Consider the following 21,926-nt stretch of genomic DNA (forward strand, 5'->3'; position numbering starts at 1 on the left):
AATGCATCTTGATGAGCTAAGAGTGCATCACTACAAGAAAAAAGGTCTTCATTGACAGTTTTTCATCGTCAAGATAAGGTATATCTGTTAAGGTAGATCAGTATTCACATATGTCGTCTATGCCAGTGTCAAGAAATGATAAAAGCTAGCTTGACATATGCATATGTTAAGTAGACCTTATTTCTATCAATGTAGGAATCTTATTAATATGACATATGTTAAAACGTTTCTTCCACTTTAGTCAAGGTTAGGTTAAACATATGTGATGGTTAACTCATTGTTTTGTCAAGATTATATTCATTATATGTTAAGCTTAAGTATGATATATGTCAACGTTGTTTTAAATGCTTTTAAATTTAATTTACACATATGTCAAGGATGTTTTCTGTTATTTTTTTTTTCAAAGTTGAAATTTAATATGTTAAGGTTCTTTTATTCTTATGTCAAGGAATACAATTTCTTTTATGTCAAGATTTCTTTATTCATATAAAGGAAATTGTTTTATTTCATATCAAGGTTGCATATGGAACATGTCAACATGTTGCCCAAATAATCTGCATCAAAATTGAACCTGTTGTGTGTGTGTCTATATATATATATATATATATATATATATATATATATATATATATATATATATATAAAGTACATGAATGTATAAAATATACTTTAAAAAAAATATGAACATGTAGGCAAATATATTGACAAAAAAAAAAAAACCTTAATATCCTTGCATAATCTTATATTATCTCACATACATCCAAAAAAAGGCATATATGTACCCAAAAATCCAATAGTTATACATGATAAATATAATGTAGCCATGATCTTGTGCCTTCAAAAGTGCTGTAATTGCTGCAAATGCCACCAAATCTTCTGCAAGTAAGAAAAAAAAATCAGTATATGTTTATATTTGAAAGATTAATAAAAGGATATAATCATGTATCCAAATATATTCCCAAACAACCTAACAACTATATAAAATCTTGTTATCTTGTCAAATATATATGAAAAAAGAATAGATATTTACCCAAAAATAACCAAATATCAAGTAGTTGTACATGATAACAAAAATTTATGCGTGATCTTCTCCTCTAAAAACTGCAGCACTGCAAATGTCACCTAACCTTTGGCAAGAAAGAAAAAAGTAACATTATTTTATATTTATTTTTTAAAGTTTATTAAAAATTCAATGAAAAAAAATCTACATCCAATGTATATTAAACATGTCACCTAATCTTTTGCAAGTATGAAAAAAAAACAACATTATTTTATATTTGTGTTTGAAAGTTCATTAAAAGATATAAATATGTATCCTAAATATATCAAAATGTATCCACAAACAACCCAGCAAGTATACATGATCTTATACTATTATCAAATAGTCCAAAACATAGTTCTGAACCAAGATTAGAACACTAGATGTATCCACTCATGACTACTATCTACCACTCATTTTCATCCAATTCCACTCATAGTGAGAAACTCGATTCAATTAGTCCAAAACTGCATGCAGCAGTGACTAAACATGGGTTTGAATCCAATCTTCCTGTCATGAATTCTATACTAGACATGTATTGCAGGTGTAGTTGTTTCTCTGAAGCAAATAGATATTTCTATGAAATGAATCAAAGGGATTTGATCACATGGAACACTTGATCGCGGGATATGAAAGATCCAATCCAATTGAGACATGTAAATAGTCCTTTATCTGATGCCACCAATATTTGATTCTTTGTTTAAATATACTTAAAGTATTCTCAAAACTGTGTTTGCTTGCTATTTTCACAGCAAGAAACTTGTTGACTGGCTTGCCAGAGAATATTGGAAGGCTTTCACGTCTCATTCGTCTTGACTTTCATCAGAACAGTTAGTGAATCTAGTCTCTACAAGGTTTTTCCAGTACGTATGTAAAGTTTTAGAGGAATTAATAGTGGTTTTTAAGTATACTCTTTTATCTGAACTATTTTCTCCCAACTCTTCTAATGAAACATGTGCATCTGAGTTATGCAGGAATTTGATCAATACCAGCATCAATAAAGGGTTGTTGTTCCCTTGCAGAGTTTTATATGGGGTCATATTCTCATTCCTTGTTGCAAAAAAATTTAGATATTTGGGAGTGTCTGGTGTACGTAGATTTTCTTTCATTTTAAATCTTTTTATATTTGATATTCATCTAGTTGTTGTGGCTTCAAGTTTCAAGAATAATGTGTTGTCTTTGCTACCAGCAGAGATTGGGGCACTTTCTCCTTTAGGGACATTAGATCTTCACTCAAACCAGGTGGGTAGACATTCTATATTCAGTTTAAGTATAAAATTTATCCGACCAGTGTCAAATTCTTCTGAGACTTGGATATACCCTCTTTGAGTGATTTATCCTACATGTTATTTCTTCTTATCTTAGTTAGCTTCACATTTACCAGCATTATGGCTGCCTGCGTGACGTTAGCATTTTTGAATTGTGGACAACAGATTCATGGGAGGATTATTCGAAGAGGCCTTGATGGGAATTTGGCCTTGTCTAATGCCCTTATAGACATGTATTCCAAATGTGGAAATATTGCTGATTCATACCAAGTTTTTGGGGGTATGTCTCGTAGAGATTTGGTTTCTTGGACTACCATGATGATTGGGTATGAGACTCATGGGTATGGAGAAGAGGTTGTTGAATGTTTGACAAGATGATCAGGTCAGATATTAAGCCTGACTGAGTCTTGTTTATAGGCATTCTTAGTGCTTGCAGTCATGTTGGACTTGTAGATGAAGGCTTGAGATATTTTAAATTAATGGTGGGTGATTATAACATTAGTCCAGACCAGGAGATTTATGGGTGTGAAGTGGATTTGCTAGGACGTGCTAGGAAAGTTGAGGAAGCTTATGAACTCATAGAGAGCATGCCATTCAAGCCTGATGAGTGCGTTTGGGGGCCATTTCTTGGAGCTTGTAAAGCACACAGGTTTCCCAATTCCAGAAAATTAGCTGCTCACAGGATATTGGATCTGAGGCCTAATATGGCAGGGACTTATGTGATGCTATCAAATATATATGCTGCTGATGGTAAGTGGGGGAGTTTGTAAGACTGAGAAAGTTGATGAAAAGAATGGGAAATAAGAAGGAGACTGGTAGGAGCTGGGTCGAGGTAGGAAATCATGTCTATAGTTTTGTTGTTGGGGATGAGGTGGGCCCCAAAATAGAGGGGATATATCAAGTTCTGGAAAATTTGATTGGGCATATGAAGGAATCAAGGTATGTTCCTGATTTAGATTGCTTGATATATGACTTAGAAGATGGCACTTGAGAAGCAGTTGAAGTCCAAAAGGTGAGAAAACCATATACAAATGGGGGATTGAAGAGAGTCATTTGATTTTTATGAACAACCTCGAAGTGGGTACTAGCAAGAAAGTTTCGAGGTGAATTGACCTTTCCATCTTTGAAAGAGATCCTATTTTATTATAACAGGAAGAAGAATGATCTGTAGTAATAACATGATGGTGTGCAACAAATAAGACATCTTATCAGATTAGCAAAGACCATTGTTTGTATATACAAAATTCATAATGTACTTATCTTATGACCTTAATTTGTACTACAACACATTAATAACCAAAGAGAAATGCATTGAAAGATTATTCTTCAACTTACTTGGTTGTGAGTCCCTTTGTTGTTTGGGACAACTTCTAGGACTGCAGCTTTAGATTTTGATAACATGTTTACAACCTCAACTCCATGGATGTGAAATGAAAGACAAGATGTGTTATTTAAAATGGATACCATGTAGGACTAAGACATTCAACTCCTAAACCAAATTCAAGTTGATACGATCTTTGAAAATTTTGAAATCTCAAATTTAATCACTAGCAAGGAGCTAACCTTAACTTGTTATGGCATTGGCAAACCAAAAACTAATTGATGAGAGGAGCTTTCCTTCCATGGTGAACACCATTTCAATGGAGAGGAAGAGTGGCACTTTCCTTTATGTTGGATAACATTTCTATGAACCTGCAAGATTAACAAAAGGCAAGGTTAAACTCATTTTGTAGCATTACTAAGACAGCCAAGTAAAATCTGCTTTAGATAGATTATGTATCATTTTTTATTCATAAAATCTACATCCAATGTATATTAAACATGTCACCTAATCTTTTGCAAGTATGAAAAAAAACAACATTATTTTATATTTGTGTTTGAAAGTTCATTAAAATGATATAAATATGTATCCTAAATATATCAAAATGTATCCACAAACAACCTAACAAGTATACATGATCTTATACTATTATCAAATATATATATATATATATATATAAGATATTTACTAAAAAAGAACCAAAAATTAAATAATTATGCATGATACCAAGAATTTATACATGATTTTATACTCTAAAAATTGCAAGTGCTACAAATGCCACCCAACCTCTTGCAAGAAAAAAAAAAAAAAAAAAAACATTACTTTAAGTCTATATTTGAAATTTTACTAAAATGATATTAACATGTACCAAAATTTATGCAAAAGAATCAACAAACATACATAATAAAAAAAAAACATGAATTAGTACTTTCATCAAATGTATCTTTTAAAAGATATAGGTATGTACCCAAAAGTATCCAAAACTTAGCATCTATGCATGACAATAAGATCTTACATATGATCTTGTCATCTCAAAATTGCAACAACTGCAAATGTCACCCGAAACCTTGCAAAGAGAAAAGATGCAACATTAATTGAAATTTATGTCTGAAATTTTATTAAAAAATTATAAATTAACATACCCACTATACTTGGTCTAAGATAAGAGTGCTAAAAAATGAGACCCATTCAGATCTCACTTCATCTAACTCAGCTCGTGAATAGGTTTTTTTTCCTTCAAACTAAAATATATGACAAGAGAAAATATGTTATTGTGAAACATTAAATATATGTATAAGTTCTCATGTACTTATGAAAATACATAGGCAGATAAACCTGAGATGTTAAGAGACTTCTATTTGCAATTATGTCTCGCATGTATCGCATGACAAAATATCCGCACATGACACCATCCAACTGTTTGGGCCCCTATGAGCAAAATTATAGCAACAAAATTTCACAATTAAATATGACATCATATAAATTTGGTCAATTTTTTCATCATTCACATTTTAAATTTAAAAAAGGAATGAATGACATAATGTTAGTTTCAAGTAAAATTTACACCTAAATTATACTCAATACATGTCTAGCATAATACCTTAAGCTCCCATGTTTACAACTTGGAGGGTTAAATTAGGTAAAATATAAGAATGTACAATACCATGTATATGTGAAATATGGAGAAAAAAAATGAATAGATAAAGGTAATGATTAATTATATTTATTAAGAATAATGATTAACTTTTAAAAAATATAATAGTTAACTTTTGTCTATGTGAGAATATCCCTTAGAAAAGATCATGACTTTGAAGACTTCATTAAGGTAAATCAATCAAGCTTCAAGAGCAATTATCGATAATATATTTGGAAATATGTACTATTAACCTCATTTTACATCTCATAGATTGACATTATAGAAGAGAAATGCAATTAGTAATTATAAGGAATAAATGTTTTACATATGAACAATTTGATTGAAGATGGATAAAAGAGTAAAGAGTTTTGATTAAAGAGAGAGAGAGAGAGGTTGTGCCTTACAAGAAACATCTAAACTAAATATAGGATGTATATAAGACATACTAAGGTTAAAAGAAAGATATAAAGAACAACTCACACCTAAGTAACATGATCAAAGCTATCTAAAGGATCCCCATTGCTTCCTTACCCACACACACATCTAAATTGTTCTAAAGGATTGTAAATGCTATGGATATAGTGATCAAAATTTAATAATTGTTCTTCCTATGACCAACATTTCAAATTGACTAATTATGTATATATTAATTTTTTTATGCTTGAATTTTCTAAGGTTTGATCTTCCACATCATAATACAATTGAAAAAAGTATTCTAGTCATGCATTTTTAAAAAAAAGTTTACTATTTTTCTTCTAGTTTCTATTACTATTTCTTGAAATATTAATTGTAGAAGGTAAAAATGGATCATAAATCTTTCAATCACATGAAAAAATGGGTTTGTTCTTTTTTAGTACTACTTCATTAATTAATAGTGGAATAATGGACATATGAGTACATTGTATTCATAGCATTTTAGATTATATTTTCGTAAGGTAGTGAAACAAACATATATGTATCCTTCTCAACTCAAGTTAGAAATAGGAAATAATAACAAAAACAATTATAAACTAAGAAAATTCATATATATATATATATATAGATTTATATTCATGTGAGAGAAAGCCATATAGAATCTTTACATTTCAAAAATCAAGTAAATTTTCATTCAAGAAAGCAACTTAAATGTAGGTAAGTCTTCAAAAAGTTTTGGAGAAAAAAAAAATGTAACCTCAACAACCATCCACTTGAGCTCTTTTTTAGATCCTTTCTTCTTTTGAGATACAAAAATTCGAAACCCCCTACAAAAAATAAGATTACATTAGTGTTCGTTTTGAGATATGAAAACTAAAATTATGGTAGGCTTACATGTTCACAATATCTTTTATATCTTGGTATGGCTGTTGCAATTGCGAGTCTAAATAGTAGACTATTTGTGCTTTGAGGTCAATTACAGCCAAAACCCAATGAAACCTACAATATATTAACATATAATTTAGATAAATAGCATTTATAAGGCTAAGAAATTAAAAACAATTATGATTAACAACTTACCTTGGGTTATATGGAAGAAAAACCAAGTCTGCCAATTTGGAGTCAATTAGGCGATCAGCAATGAACCTTGCTCTTTTTTCAATTTGTGGGGCTATTGTTCCAGCCTTGGACACCATTCCTGGATGAATAAATATAATTTTCTCCTGTAGTGTCTCATCCAGATGTTCATGCAACCGCCTAATGAAATATCACCCAATTTAGAATTACTTGACAAAAAAAAAAAAAAAAAACAGCTTCTACTTATTTATATCATGAATGTAACATAAAATTTACAACAAAATCTCACCAAATATAGAAACATATGCAATTCATAGTCAACTCTTTTGCAGAAATTACATCATTCATTTCACTTGTCAAGAGGAAAGTTTGAAATTTCATCCCAAAAACATTGATTGGAAAGTCAACTTTGGGTGCCGGTTTACCCTCCAACATTGCTGAAACTGTTTTAGAAAACAGTTGTACATCTCTAGGATTCTCATATTTGATTTTCTTTGGGGATGCTTGTATCTTCTTCATTTTATTCTTCTCTTGCCAACATCCTAAACACATAAATAGATGCATGACATTAAAATGAAAAATAAAGAAACCAAGAGTGTAGGAAAATATAACTCAACTTTGAAAGTTTGGGTATAACGTTATTCACCTCATCATCATCATTTATCACAAATGCAATAGGCCACAAAACCTCATATCCAACACCCTCCCTTATTGTCCTAATGTTTTCAGAAAGTGGGAATGGAAGAAGTGCATTAGGTTGAAAGGGTAAAGGATGACCACTAATATATCAGCACCATCAATGGAAATCTGTGAATCTCGTAAATAAGTTCCATATGCAACAATGTTATCTTCAGTTTCAAGAGCTAATTTGCATTTATAAACCTGTAAAAACATATTTTGTAATCCTTAGTCTTTCATTATAGTTATTTTATATATTGTTTGTATAAATTTAACTTAGAAAAAGGCATATATACCTGAGTTAGTGGAGAAGCTTTTCGAGTCCCTTGTGCTGATAGGTTCTCCACATGAGCACTATCATCAGTCTTCCCTCCTATTTCTTCATGTTGCAACAATTGTTTCCTTATGTTTGTGCTGCTCACTTCAGAGCGGGGTGTGAGGGGTTCTTTTTTTCCAGCTTTCAAAGCAATGATCTCCTCTTCCAAGCTCTTGACTTTCTCCATTAACATCCTTTGACATTCCTCCTCTTCAAGAGTTTTTGTGGGTTTTGGTGTGTTGAAGAATTGTTTGGGCTTTGTTTTTCCACCTTTTCCTCTAACCCGTCCAGGATGCTCTAATGTACCCAATGCTAAAGTGAGGATATCCTTTTGGCCAACACATGTGATCTTCCCTTCCTCAACAGCCTTTGTCAACTCATCCTCCAAAAAAATATAAGATACTTCAAAAGTCATATTAAATAAAAAAAAAAAACAAATGAAATTGACTAAAACTAAGTAAAGGTTTGACAACTTACAATCTTTTCCACTACAGGCCTCGTAACTTCATCATATTCACCTTTTTTCAATCTTGCTAGCTTCCATAAGACCCATCTATCAATAGGTTTCCTCGAACCTGTCTTTTGCATCTATCAAAAAACAAAAAAGTGAAGTAATTAAACTTTACAAAAGTAAATGTCCAACAAAATAAAATATACTAATTCAACTTACCAATTCTTCTTGAAGTCCTGCATATCCTTTCCTACTCACTCGATGAATATAAACGTATTTTGCCCTCCTTTCTTTTCCTTTTTTTGATTTAACTTGAAACTCTTTTGACAACCTATTAGCCACTAACTTTCTCCAGTCTTCAATTGGAATGTAATTATATTCAGTTGGTGGCTGCAAAAGATACTCGGGCTTATCCTTATAAGGCAGGATATACTCTTTTGTCAATCTGTGCCTGAATGACCTAAAGCTAGTCCCAATGGATGCTATGACGTTGTTTTGCTATTCTCATCAACCAAGAATGCACCCTAAAATATAAGATCTTGATTATTTACACAAAATAAAGGAAAATAATTTCATTAGATTACTACATACTTTATAAGAAGATATTGGTTATTTAATAATCATGTCAGTCTACACAAAATATAGAAAAATAATTTCAATAGATTTCTATATACCTTAACGCAATCCCATAATTTCTCCTTCAATTCCACAGGCACTACTCTCCAATCAGTATGATAAACTGGCACCATGGTTCGTGCTAACACACCCATGTATGATACAAGCTGTACATATCCCTCACCCACTCCCTCACCATCATCATTATATTGAATGTCAATTTTCAGTCCTTCACTTCTCTTTTTAGCAATTTCAGGTTTTAAAGTTGGGCCTCTTAACCTTTTTGGTGAAGTAATCTTCTGTTTTCCTTCCTTTTCATCCATCTACATGACAATCAAAAGACTAAGTGATTAAACTCATAATACATACATACATACATACATATATATATATATATATATCTTACATTCAAAAGTAAAACATGATATTTTAATAGTTACCTGCTTTTTATCTCTTCTTGGTGGAGCCATCCGTAAAAATGTAGCACTTTTCTCCCAAGTTCCCAAATAATTCAGAATTAGGCAATAATAAACAACACTTGAAAATGTATCTCAACTAAATCTAAAGAAATTAGTTACGAAATGATTTCATAAGTATGAATAAATCATTGTTGTACAAACTTTGCAATACATGAAAATTAATCTTACCAAGTATATAATAATAAAAATATATTTGACAAGAATAAAATAAAAACATAACATTGTTGAACATCATATTGTATATTAACAAAAACTCAAAAATCACATAATACACTTAATAATCACAATCACAACCACAAAAAAGCATTAAGCTTAATTTTCAATCCAAATCCCCTCACAATCAGTACGCATACAAATTTCATCATAATCTTCAACTTCATCAAAAGACTTAATATTAGGCATACAAATTTCATCATAATCTTCAACTTCATCAAAAGACTTAATATTAGGCATCCCATTCGCAAATGGGTGATGCTCCATACAATTGTCGGCTATGTTGTCATCACCTTCTATGTCAAACAACTCCATTTTTGGCCTTGATAATACAATAGACCATCTTGGATCAACTTGATCTTCTACATAAAAAACTTGTTGGGCTTGCGTTGCCAAAATGAAAGGATCTGATTTATGTCCTATCTTGCTCAAATCAACTAATGTAAAACCAAGCTCATCAACTTTGACACCATTCTTGCTATCAACCCAATCACACTTAAAAACACAAATGTTAAACATGTTATAATCAAGGTCCCATATCTCTGTGATAATCCCATAAAAACACGTCACCAAGCACAGGATTCTTATCTTTGGAACTTGCAATTTGCATGGTCGATGCCACAATACTAACACCACTATTTTGGTTGACTCGTGCCTCATCACGCTTCTTGATGTGGTAACGACAACCATGAATGATATATCCAGGGTACGTAAGAACTTGTTGTCTTGGTCCTTGTGCAAGCCACTTAAGTTCCTTTTCAATAGGTTCTTTCTTACTTATGTCATCTGAAACCTATAAGGTTCATTAATGATATGTAAGTTAATGTAATTTAAATTTTGTAATCATTAAATTTTAAGGGGAGTATGAATAGTTTCATACCTTTTTTCTAAGCCAATAACTAAATATGCGCACATGTTCATCCTCTAGCCACTTCACTCTCTTTGATTGACGAGGATATTTTGTCTTCAAATATTTCATATGTTCACTATCAAACAAAAATAGGCAAGTCATGGTTTGTATAAACATTAGTTAGAGTTTTAAAATCATATATTCACATATATGACACTTACTCAATAAACAGTTGTACAATGGTTGTATTTTGTAGAACATAATGATGGGCTTGCTTCACCAATTTATAATCATGAATAGTTATTGCACGACCACCAAGTAATGGTTTCCCACATTTCCATTCATCTTTCACACTATAAGGAATCCCAATTGCATCCATGCCCGATAAATACTCTGTACAAAACTCTAAGGCTTCCTCTGCGATATAGCACTCAGCAATGCACCCTTCTGAACCATTATGATTTCTAACATAACCCTTCAGGACTTTCATGTACCTTTCAAATGGGTACATCCATCTCATATACACTGGTCCACATAATCTAACCTCTCTTACCAAATGCATTGTTAAATGAAGCATGATGTCAAAGATGGAAGGTGGAAAATACTTCTCTAGCAAGCACAAAGTCACCACTATGTCCTGTTGTATATCATTCAATCTTGACACGTCCACCACCTTTGCACAAAGTGCATTAAAGAAAAAACACAATCTTGTAATGGCATATCTGACATGATTAGGCAACACGGATCTTATTGCTACTGGTAGTAGTTGTTGCATAAGTGCATGATAATCATGTGACTTAAGACCATTAAGCTTTAGCTCTTCCACGGACACAAGGTTTCTAAAGTTTGAACAATAACCTTCTGGAACCTTCAAATCAGCTAAAGTCTGCAATACTATTTTCTTCTCCTTTCTACTAAGAGTATAGCATGCAGGAGGAAGATAAGTTCGCTTCAACCCAAACCTTGGTGCTAAGTCAGGCCTTAAGCCCATTTCGAGAAGATCAAGTCGAGACTTTACTCCATCCTTTGTTTTACCTGGAATGTTAAGCAAAGTTCCAATGATGCTCTCGCAAACATTCTTCTCTATATGCATGACATCCAAGTTGTGTCGGATATAAAAATATCTCCAATATTCAAGTTCACTAGTTGCCATGTTGGGGAATCCACTGGGTGTCGAAGTTTACCATTATTTTCTCTTCCTTGTGCATGCCATTTTAGGTCTTTCGCTATTGTGGGAGATTGAAACATCCTCTTAAACCTAGGGATGGGTGGGAAATACCACAACACTTTTGCGGGAATCCTCTTAGTGTTTCTTGCCCCTGCCTTGTTTACCTTCCACCTTGACGTTCCACAAGTAGGACATGAAGATGCTTCATTTAACTCATTCCTGTATAGTATGCAATCATTTGGGCATGCATGTATCTTTTTGTATTCCATCCCTAATGCATTCAATGTTTTCTTTGCCTCATACATGGATAAGGGCATCTCATTGTTGACCGGGAGCATATCCCCTAATATTTGGAGTAAATCTGAAAAGCTTTTATCTGACCACCCATACCGTGCCTTCACATTGTACAATTTAACTAGTGCAGAAAGTTTTGTGAACTTTATACAACTAGGATACAAAGGTTTTTCAGCATCTTCAAGCAATTTTTTAAATGACATTGGGTCTGTCATAAACTCATCTTCTATAACATGAACCATTTCTACTGTACTAGCAACGTCACTACAATCCATCGTGTCATAACGTTGTGCCATTTCAGTTGGTTGGCTACTAGTAGGACCTGCTTCTCCATGCCAATACCATGTACAATAACTCTGGTCAATTCCATTGAAAAACATATGTTCCCGAATCTTGGTAGGTGTATGATGTATTAAGTTTCCACATCGCATACAAGGACAACGAATTCCACGTTGATTGGGACAATGTTCTAATGCAAAATTAATGAAGTATTCAACTCATTCCTCGTACTCCCTTGACATTCTATCTTTAGACATCCAACTTCGATCCATTCTATGATTCAAATACACAATGAATTAATCATCAGGAATTTTAACATTAGAATCAACTTGTTAAGAGTAAGGGCTCTTGCTCCATGCATTAGACCTTTTTTTTTTTTTTTTGTCTACAAAGCAATTGTTTTAACACTTTTGAAATGTTAATGTTGTATCATATATCAAAAGGATTCATCATGTAATATATCCATGTTGTCTACAAGTATATGAAAGTGGGGTAGTTAATTATAAAAATTGTCTTATTCAATTCATGTCATTGTAGTTAATGCCACAAATTATCAATTTAAAATTTCTATTACTTCATGATATTTCATCTTATTAAATACATTTAATTTCATTAGGTATTGAACCAAAGTAATAAATGTGGTTCTCTTATAGAATTATGATCCTATCTAGTTGATGTGCTACCATGCAAATGAGAAATAAATATATCTTACATTTGTTTAAGTCTTTATTCACTCTCGAATCGTCAAAGATAATTTATTATTCATATTTCTGTAAAATTAAAATAAAATTATATATCAAAATATTAAACCAAGAAACATAATTAACTCTCATGATTCTATCTTGTTAAACTAATATCAACTTATACTACATGTCTTATGCATTCTAACATCTCCAACTTCCTAGTTTAGGTGGTGGTTCCTATCCCATATAGGAATACATAATCCCTACATGTCAACAACTATTATGTTTCGTTTCATTTTAGAAAATTTTGATAATTTTTTTAAAATTTCTCCGATATTTCGGTATTTATCGGTATTTTTACCGATATTTCGGGAAATTTACTGATATTTCCGACCAGTCCAACCCACGCACAGGATACAAAAGCTATCCGTTTTTTTTTTAAAAAAAAAGATGCTATTCGGTAAGCTTATCATGATTTGCAGGCCAAGGTTGTGTTTTTCAGCCTGGGTCAAAAATCGTGGATTTAGGGTTCAGGAAATTTAAATCCAATGGCACAAAAGCAAAGAGACCCCTAGAACAGATCCAGAAAACACAGGGAGCAAAAAAAAAAAGGAATATTTTTGGTTTTCCTTGGGGGTTTTGCATGGATTTTCTTGGAAATCAAAGGAGCATGAATCTTCCCGGAAATCGAATGGGGGATGGATTTTCTTGGGAATCAAACAAGGATTGCAAAAATAATAATAACCTGATTAGATTAGTACCTGCGAGGAATGAGAGTGGCAGAGGAAAACAAGGGCCTTTTCAGGGATTCTCTCGTCTGGAAGGCAACTTCAGAAATGGCTTCTTGATGCCTGAGTCAGAGGAGTGGGTGGACTTTTGATTTTTAGATTTAGTAAAGATATGTGGAAGGCAACTTCAGAAATGGTTTCTTGATGCCCGAGCCAATGAAGAGGGTGGCCTTTTGATTTTTGGATTTAGTAGAGATAAAAAAAACAAGCCGGTCCAAGGGAGTAGAGAAGCCCTCCCACCTAAGCTTTCACAGTCTCCATGATGGGGATGCTGTTTGGCTTTGGCCTACACCCGCTTTACTCCCATCCACCACATTTTATCTAACTTGTTAGCTCCTGAAACGCCTTCTCCCGCCTTTCACGCCCTTTACTCTCATATTTGTTGATTTTCCATTGAATTATAATTTTTTTTTCCTTTGCTTTTTTCCTTTTTTATTTTTTTATGATCAATAATTTGGATTAAAATGGGAGGGAGGGAAGTTATATTTAAATAATAATTAATAAATGATTATTCCGATTATTTATTCTACCTTAAATAGAGCTTTTTGAAGGTAAATTTATAATATTAAAAATATTAAAAACATTTTCTAAAATCATTATTAAACATAAAATTAATATTATTAATTTTGCATTTTAAAATCCCAACTCCTTTATATAACAAAATATAAGGCTTTGTTTGGATAAAAATTTGATTTTTCCTAAATTAGAGGTTAAAATTTTCCTCATTCTATATAAATAATTATTAAGAATAACAATTCTCCACTTCTCATTAGTCATGCAGCCGATAAGCACTTGATAGCACTCAATAGTTAGGATGATGATGATGTGACTCCACTACCTCCAAGGCTCCTAACCTTCTCTAACATTGACTTTACACTTGCTGGTTGGGAGGATAACATGTCCAATTTATTTTTCAATGAACTCTTTGTCATGTCCAATTTATTTTTCAATGAACTCTTTCTCATGCTGGTTGCAGTTTTGGAATTGAGTAAATATATATTCATTTAGTATCTCACTACCATGACCACCATTTGGAATAATAGGATATTTTTAAAAAAAACTACATTTTCTAATATAAAATATATATAAATTTAAATAAGAAGGTGCATTCATCCATCTCTTATAATTATTATAATAAATGTAAAAACAAACACATATTATGATTAGGGAATCGTAAAACAAAAAAAAAATATTAAAAAGAGAGAAAATAAGAAAAAATAAAAATAAACTAATCTCAAAACAGACATCTTGTACTTGGAGAGAGAACCTTTTGTTTTACGAGATAAGACAAGTTAGTCAATCATAACAATATTTTCTAATAGTACTACCATTCAAACTATAGTTTCATTTTTAAAAACTAAAAATTATTTGTAGAAATTAACATCATTATCATACAATTGTTTTCTCATTAACCATATAGGGAACTTCTTAAGAGAAATTTTTTGCCCATATTAAAAAAATAAAATAAAATACATGAAAAGATTAAATAAATCAAAAATCATAAAATACAAATAAAGGAAAACACAATACTGTAAAATTATATTTAGCTCCATCTAGTTTTCATTTGATAGTTAGTTAAACACGATTTATATTTGTTTTCCAATAAATTCTTATTTATAATTTAATATGCCATCCTAATACAATAATATATAAGAAACATAATGAATTTCTACATCTTATTTAATTTATATATTAGCATTTTAAGTATAATCCTAATGAAAAAAATTTTTACCAAGTGATTATGTATATGGTAACGTGGTTTTTTTCTTAGAATATTATAAATCCTCTATTTTGTTCTCTTGACACATTCCATATAGGATTGTTTTCCTATATTCTTTGACCCTTTAGTGTGCAATTGTAGTCATTTTTTCAGTTGTTTTGAGCTCTTATTGATGGTTCACTAAGACTATATCAATCACTAGTTTTAGATTTTCAATGAGATATTTTGGAGAGACTAAGTGGATCCCAATTTTGTCTGTAGTTACCCTTAATTATTAGTTTAGGACTTTGTTTTTTTTTTGTTTTTTTTATTGATTTACAACATATTTAAGTTTGTTTAGAATTCTAAAACCTTAATTTTTACAAATAAATTCATGTTTTAAAATAATATAATAATTGATTTCATTTTCTTTAAAAATATGAATTGCAATAAGAGTTTTGATAATGAATTGAAATCAGTTTTTTTTTTTGTTGTTTTTAAATAATTTAATAAGATTCAAGTTTTTTAAATTTGTTAACTTTATCTTATAAATTATAGAACTTGAGCTATTAATCAATATATTGAATGATTCAATTGAAAAATAATATGTTAAAGTTATTAAATATATATTCTAAGATTTATTTTATGATAAAATAATTTTCCTTTTTAACATTACAAGAATCCTAAATCAAAATAAAGATTTGAGTTTATTAATATATCAAAGCAATTCTCCTTTTAATACTTTATGAACCAAAAACAAAATTAAAATTTGAGTTTATTATGATTATCTAATTCATGTCTTAAAATATAAAATAAAATGTGTTATTTTTTTTATAATAAACATGTCAAGATAATTATTATTTTTAGATATCATGAATCATAAGTAAAATCCATATATGATATTAAAATTCACACATCAAAATATAAAATAAATTAATTTTCTAAAAAAAAAAAATATATGTAACTTGTATGCTTTTATGAAGTATTTATATTTATCCTTCATATAATTTAAAACAAGGCAAACACACCTTAATCTAACCCATGCGTCAACCGTCCAACAATAGTGTCCATAGGAGCCTAGCTTCCCATTTCTCTCACCCATCAATCGTGTTTTCTTGCTATTTTAGATGGCTGAAAACGTATCTTAACCCATAAGCCATACCACTCTCTCTTTAAAGCTTATTTTTAGTTGCTCAAGACAAGTATGTCAGGCCATGCCATATCGTGCAACAGCCTATCCTTTAGGCAATCAAAAAAACCTATCCCTACCACCTTCACATCAACCGTCTTTCTTCTATCACAGCCCATGCTTTGGGCTGCCCAAAATCCATCTGTCACAAGAATAACGCTGGTGTCGGGGTGTGTGTTGTTTCTATCACAAGCAACATTCATGGAACTTATTTTTCTTTGGCAGAAAAGTTTGAGATTTGTCTCTTCAACTTGGTCCTATTGGCGGGGAAAATTTTTTTCAACCCATTGGTCCTATGGGCGGGGAAATTTTTTTAAAAAAATTCGGCCTGCAGATCAACCCAATTCCTTATGCTCCAGAGTTAAGCCATATCTTTGCCTTGTCCTTCAAAGTAAAAGAGAATAACTTGAGTCTCGTCAAGTCTATTGAAGCTCCTCCCTCTCTAAAAGTATTGCACACCTCCTCAAACTCCTTGACGTGGGCATATGGGTTCTCAGTCTCCATTCCATGGAAATTTGGTAGGAGGGGTACAATATGGGGCCTTATGATCAATTGCTCAAGAGGAGGCACGATGCATGAGGGTGCACTCATCCTTGGTGGGTGCATTCTATGCATGGTTTTATGACTCTAAACTTCATCTTTTTCCAGGAAAATTGAAATCAAGGTGGACGGGTCCTTTCATAATTCATGAAGTGCATCCAATGGAGTGGTGGAAGTATTCAATCCCAAAGGCAATCAAACCTTCAAAGTCAATGGCCATCATCTCAAGCCATTCATAGAGCCATGCAGACAAGGAGGAGATCAACCTCCTTGAACCACGCAACTTTGAGGGAAAGCAGGGTTTCATGGACTATATTAAGTCCATGAATTTTTATAGTTTAATATAGTTGTATTGTTATTTTTATTTTTATTTATTTTGATTTTAATTCTTGCTCAAACTTGGTTTATTTTGTCTTAATTCTAGTCAATGTTGATGTTAAATTTCAGAAAAAAATCAAGAAAAATGTGGAGAAGCCTTCAAAAGCAAGGCAGGGGAGTAAAGCAAAGGGGAAAGAGCACTAGATTTGAAGGTGCGAAAATTTCGCACGGAGGAATCCAACATGCGAAAATGCATTTCAAGGTGCGAAATTCCAAAGCACCATTTCGCACACCACTATTGAAGGTGCGAAAATTTTCGCACCGTGCGAAACACACTCCTGGCACACGAGTGCCATTTCGCACACCTCAAGGCAATTTTCGCACAGTGCGAATCAAGGTGCGAAAATTTCGCACACCTCAATCCAAGGTGCGAAAATTTCTCACACTTGGGAATCAAACATTTTTGCACACCACTATTGAAGGTGCGAAAATTTTCGCACCGTGCGAAACACACTCCTGGCACACGAGTGCCATTTCGCACACCTCAAGGCAATTTTCGCACAGTGCGAATCAAGGTGCGAAAATTTCGCACACCAAAATCCAAGGTGCGAAAATTTCGCACACCTTAATCCAAGGTGCGAAAATCCCTGTCCAAGGTGCGAATTTTCTAAATTTCAATTTCGCACACCACTATTCAATGTGCGAAAATTTTCACACCCTACGAAACACATTCCTGGCACACGAGTGCCATTTCGCACACCTCAATCCAATTTTCGCACCGTGCGAAACAAGGTGCGAAAATTTCGCATAGTGCCAAATTTAGTGCGAAACTCCATTTAAGGTGCGAAATTCTCAGTTCAAGGTGCGAAAATTTCGCACAGTCAAATTCAAGGTGCGAAATCAATTTTTAAGCTGCGAAAACTCTGACTTTTAAACTCAATTTTTACCCCCAGGGTTTTGCCTAACATCCAAAAACGACTTTTCGGTTGCCTTGGGATTTTTTAAACATTAAACCACCCCAAGCCCCATCTCTATATAAACCCCTGAAGGAGAGAAACTGAAGAGCCTCTGGACTCGAACAGCCATCTCGCTCGCTCCATTTCCGCCATGGCAAAGACTAGGGGAGGTCTTTCCGCATCCCCATCCTCGCCGCCGGTGCCTCGACCACCACAGTCCGCCATTGGAGGCGCCACTTCGCCACCTGCTCAGGACTCCACCGTTCCCCCATCTGAGGGTGGAATGCCTTCTCAGCGCCGATATCCCACCAGGAGGCCACCCACTGAACCCGTGCCGCCCGCCGCCAAAGCCAAGAGGCCTGCTTCTCGGCCACCCGCGAAAAGGGCCAAGATCTCGGGTCCTGGAGAGCCATCCCAGACACCTCAGGCCGAGCCGGACTCTCAAATTCCTGTGGGGATTCCTCTCGAGACCGTCATCAGAAGTCCTATGATCGCAGGGCCACCTATAGAGGGCAACCTGGATTGCAGGGATCGATCCTTCCATTCAGAGACCTGGTTCGACATCGAGGCTCTCAGACAGCAGCCAGAGCTCAGGGATTCATTCCGTTTGCTGCAGAGGTATCACATGGAGCATCTCCTCACCCCTAGGCAGTTCTATTATCCGAGAGTAGTTCTAGACTTTTATCAGTCTATGACTACTCGAGGCATCCGGAATCCTACTCTCATCTATTTTACCATAGATGGACGCCAGGGTGCCATTGGAGCTCGCCACATTGCTGAGGCCCTCCGTATACCTTATGAGCCTGTGACTCAGGCAGACTTCAGGGAGTGGTCCTCATTCTCTCAGAGGGACATGGTTCGTATCTTGTCCAGGGGGACTTCCACAGCCTCAGTGTTGACTAGGAGAGAGCTTCCATCTGGGATGCTCCTTATTGATGTGCTCCTGCGTGCCAACATCTTCCCACTTCAGCATAAAGTTCAGAGGAGAGGAGCTATACTTGAGGCGTTATTTAGGATTTCTAAGGGATATTACTTTGGCCCTCATCATTTGATTATGACTTCTCTTCTTCACTTTGAAGAGAAAGTCCATCAGAAGAAGCTTCAGAGGGCAGATGTCATTCCATTATTATTTCCGAGGCTCCTCTGCCAGATTTTAGAGCACCTGGGCTATCCTGGAGAGCCCCGCCTTGAGAGGCGCCGCCATTGCCGAGAGGACTTCTCTCTCGACAAATGGCATCACTTGGCAGCCGACTTTGCACCTCAGGGAGCCCCAGTTGTGCCTCCACCTCAGGGAGCCTCAATTGCGCCTCCACCCCAGGGAGCCCCAGTTGTGCCTCCACCTCAGGGAGCCTCAGATGTGCCCTCACCTCCAGAGCTACCCCAAGATGAGCAGCTACCTCAGGCCCAGCACGATGAGATTCTCACTGACACTATACCTCCTGCCCCTATAGCACACACCTCAGTGCCCATGCCTGAGGCCACACTTCCTGCTTCTCCTATTACTCAGCCAGCTCCACCAGTCGTGCCAGCTACCTCAGCACCTCCTCCTTCATCTGAGCCCACTGTCACCGTTTCTCTTACCGAACTCAGAGGCTTAGTGCACTCATTGCAAACACTGAGCACCGCTCAGGATTCTCTTTTCCAGCAGATGGCCACTATTCGTGCACACCAGGATCAGATCATTGCTACTCAGACCCAGCATACCACGATCCTTCATCAGATTCAGCAGTATCTGAGTATGCAGACACTTCCTAGGCATGATAGGTCTGGACCATCCGAGCCTCCACTGCCAGATGAGGGGACCATACCAGCTGAGCAGGCCATACTAGATGAGGGTACCATACCAGCTGAGCAGCCCATACCAGATGAGGAGATCAGAGCAGAGCCATCACATGATCCCACTACTATCTGATCTTTTTATGTTTTTTTTTTTACTTACATCTTATATTAGACTTGTGAATCCCATCTTTTTGATGTTTTATATACTGGGATTGGATGTATTACTTGAACATCATGCATATTGTATTTCTTTTCCAAGTAATACTTATATAGATATCATTTTTTGATTATATTCCCTTTTCTCGTTACTCTTTTATCTTTGAAACATGTGGTTTCTCCTTGGAGAATAATATGCAGATGTATGAGTTGGCCATGTTTTGGCGTGTTGTGATGTACGTGTGAGGATGCGGCGCCTTGAAGTGTAAGTGGACAATTTGTATTTCATAAGAAACAGGTCATTGTAAATGAGATCAATGCGCCGCTCTTGACCAGATGTGGAAGCCTTGAATGAGTGTTCAGATTGAGCTTCCAATCCCATGTCCTACCCCGTGGAATTTCTTTATTAAATAAGAACTGTTTACATATAATGAGATGAATAATACATCATGAACATTCCAAAGTAAGAAATGAGACTGGTTTCCTAGTTCTTACTTTTAAAAGGACTATCAATTTCACACAGACAGCTAAAGTTCATAATTATTACACCAAATACAAGAGAAATTTCAGGTACACGTGACTATATTCTGCCAATTTTACCCTTATTTTATTTCAGCTAAATTTCACCTACATTAGTTAAGACTTCTTACAACTACATTTGACATGCTAAACTCTACATGCGCTAGTTTGCAAATATAATATTCCTCTAGCTTTTCTTGAATTAGATGGTTTATTAGGGTTTGGAGCTTAATATGGAGCTTGAGGAGGATTGAGATGAATCCATGAATGTTAAATCTGTAGCCAATAACCCTCTATTTTGTGGGTTTGGCATTTTTTGTTGTAGTATTCTGCTAAACTCACGCTCATATGTTTGCATGATCCCATGAGAAGGTTGACAAACATATTTTTTGGTTGTCATTTCTGGGACTTACAGTTGAATGTCCCGTTGGAGCATTTATGAGATTTTGTAATTTACTCAAATAATTTGGGGCAACTTTAAACTGCCCACAAAGGCATTTATTTAGGCATATAATTTTTATTATCCCACCAAATTTCCCTCTACTAGTAGAAATTCTGAAATGGTATTATGTAACTGGGGTGCAAGTTGCAGAGGCTATTTAAGTATTAGGCACAAATAACACCAAATTGTTAAATCTAAATATCATTATAAATGATTTGTCCATGTGTGACAAAGACCACTGACTGCATACATTTTACATGAGTACATTATTATGGTTGCAACAATAAACAAAATAAAAGGAAGTCATGTTACATCATTTAATAAATGTCATAAAAAATGCAAAAAAACAAAAACAAAAATTAAAACCCTATAAAGGATATATATTTGCATGGAGAATAAATATCTAATTCAATAAATTTTAATAAAAATTATTTTTACTTTTCACAAAATTTTTAATAGTGCCTATTGTCTTAGGATTTTCTTTCAAGTTGCTTGTAGATGGGAATGGGCCTAGATAGAATTAAAAGAAAAATAAAAGAATTAAAAGAAAAAAAATGAGAAGTGAGATTTTTAATATTTACTAATATAACCTTGATAGATTTATTAATAAAATTAGATTGACTTATAAATTATTTGTCAAGATAGCTTTTACCAACCTTGACATAAAAATATTTTAACTCCATATATTGACTTATAATTTTTCTATCAAGATTGTATTACTATAAATTAAATAAAATTTTAGCAAATTCCACATATGTC

The 21,926-nt window shown here is 33.9% G+C and overlaps 1 pseudogene; it reads left to right on the forward strand.

Moving 5' to 3' along the window:
* Nucleotides 1-1,418: 1,418 nt before the first annotated feature.
* On the forward strand, nucleotides 1,419-3,393 carry LOC117909749 (annotated as a pseudogene).
* The last annotated feature ends 18,533 nt before the right edge of the window (nucleotides 3,394-21,926 follow it).

The sequence above is a fragment of the Vitis riparia genome, unplaced genomic scaffold, assembly GCF_004353265.1.
Source record: "Vitis riparia cultivar Riparia Gloire de Montpellier isolate 1030 unplaced genomic scaffold, EGFV_Vit.rip_1.0 scaffold303_pilon_pilon, whole genome shotgun sequence".
Lineage (NCBI taxonomy): Eukaryota > Viridiplantae > Streptophyta > Magnoliopsida > Vitales > Vitaceae > Vitis > Vitis riparia.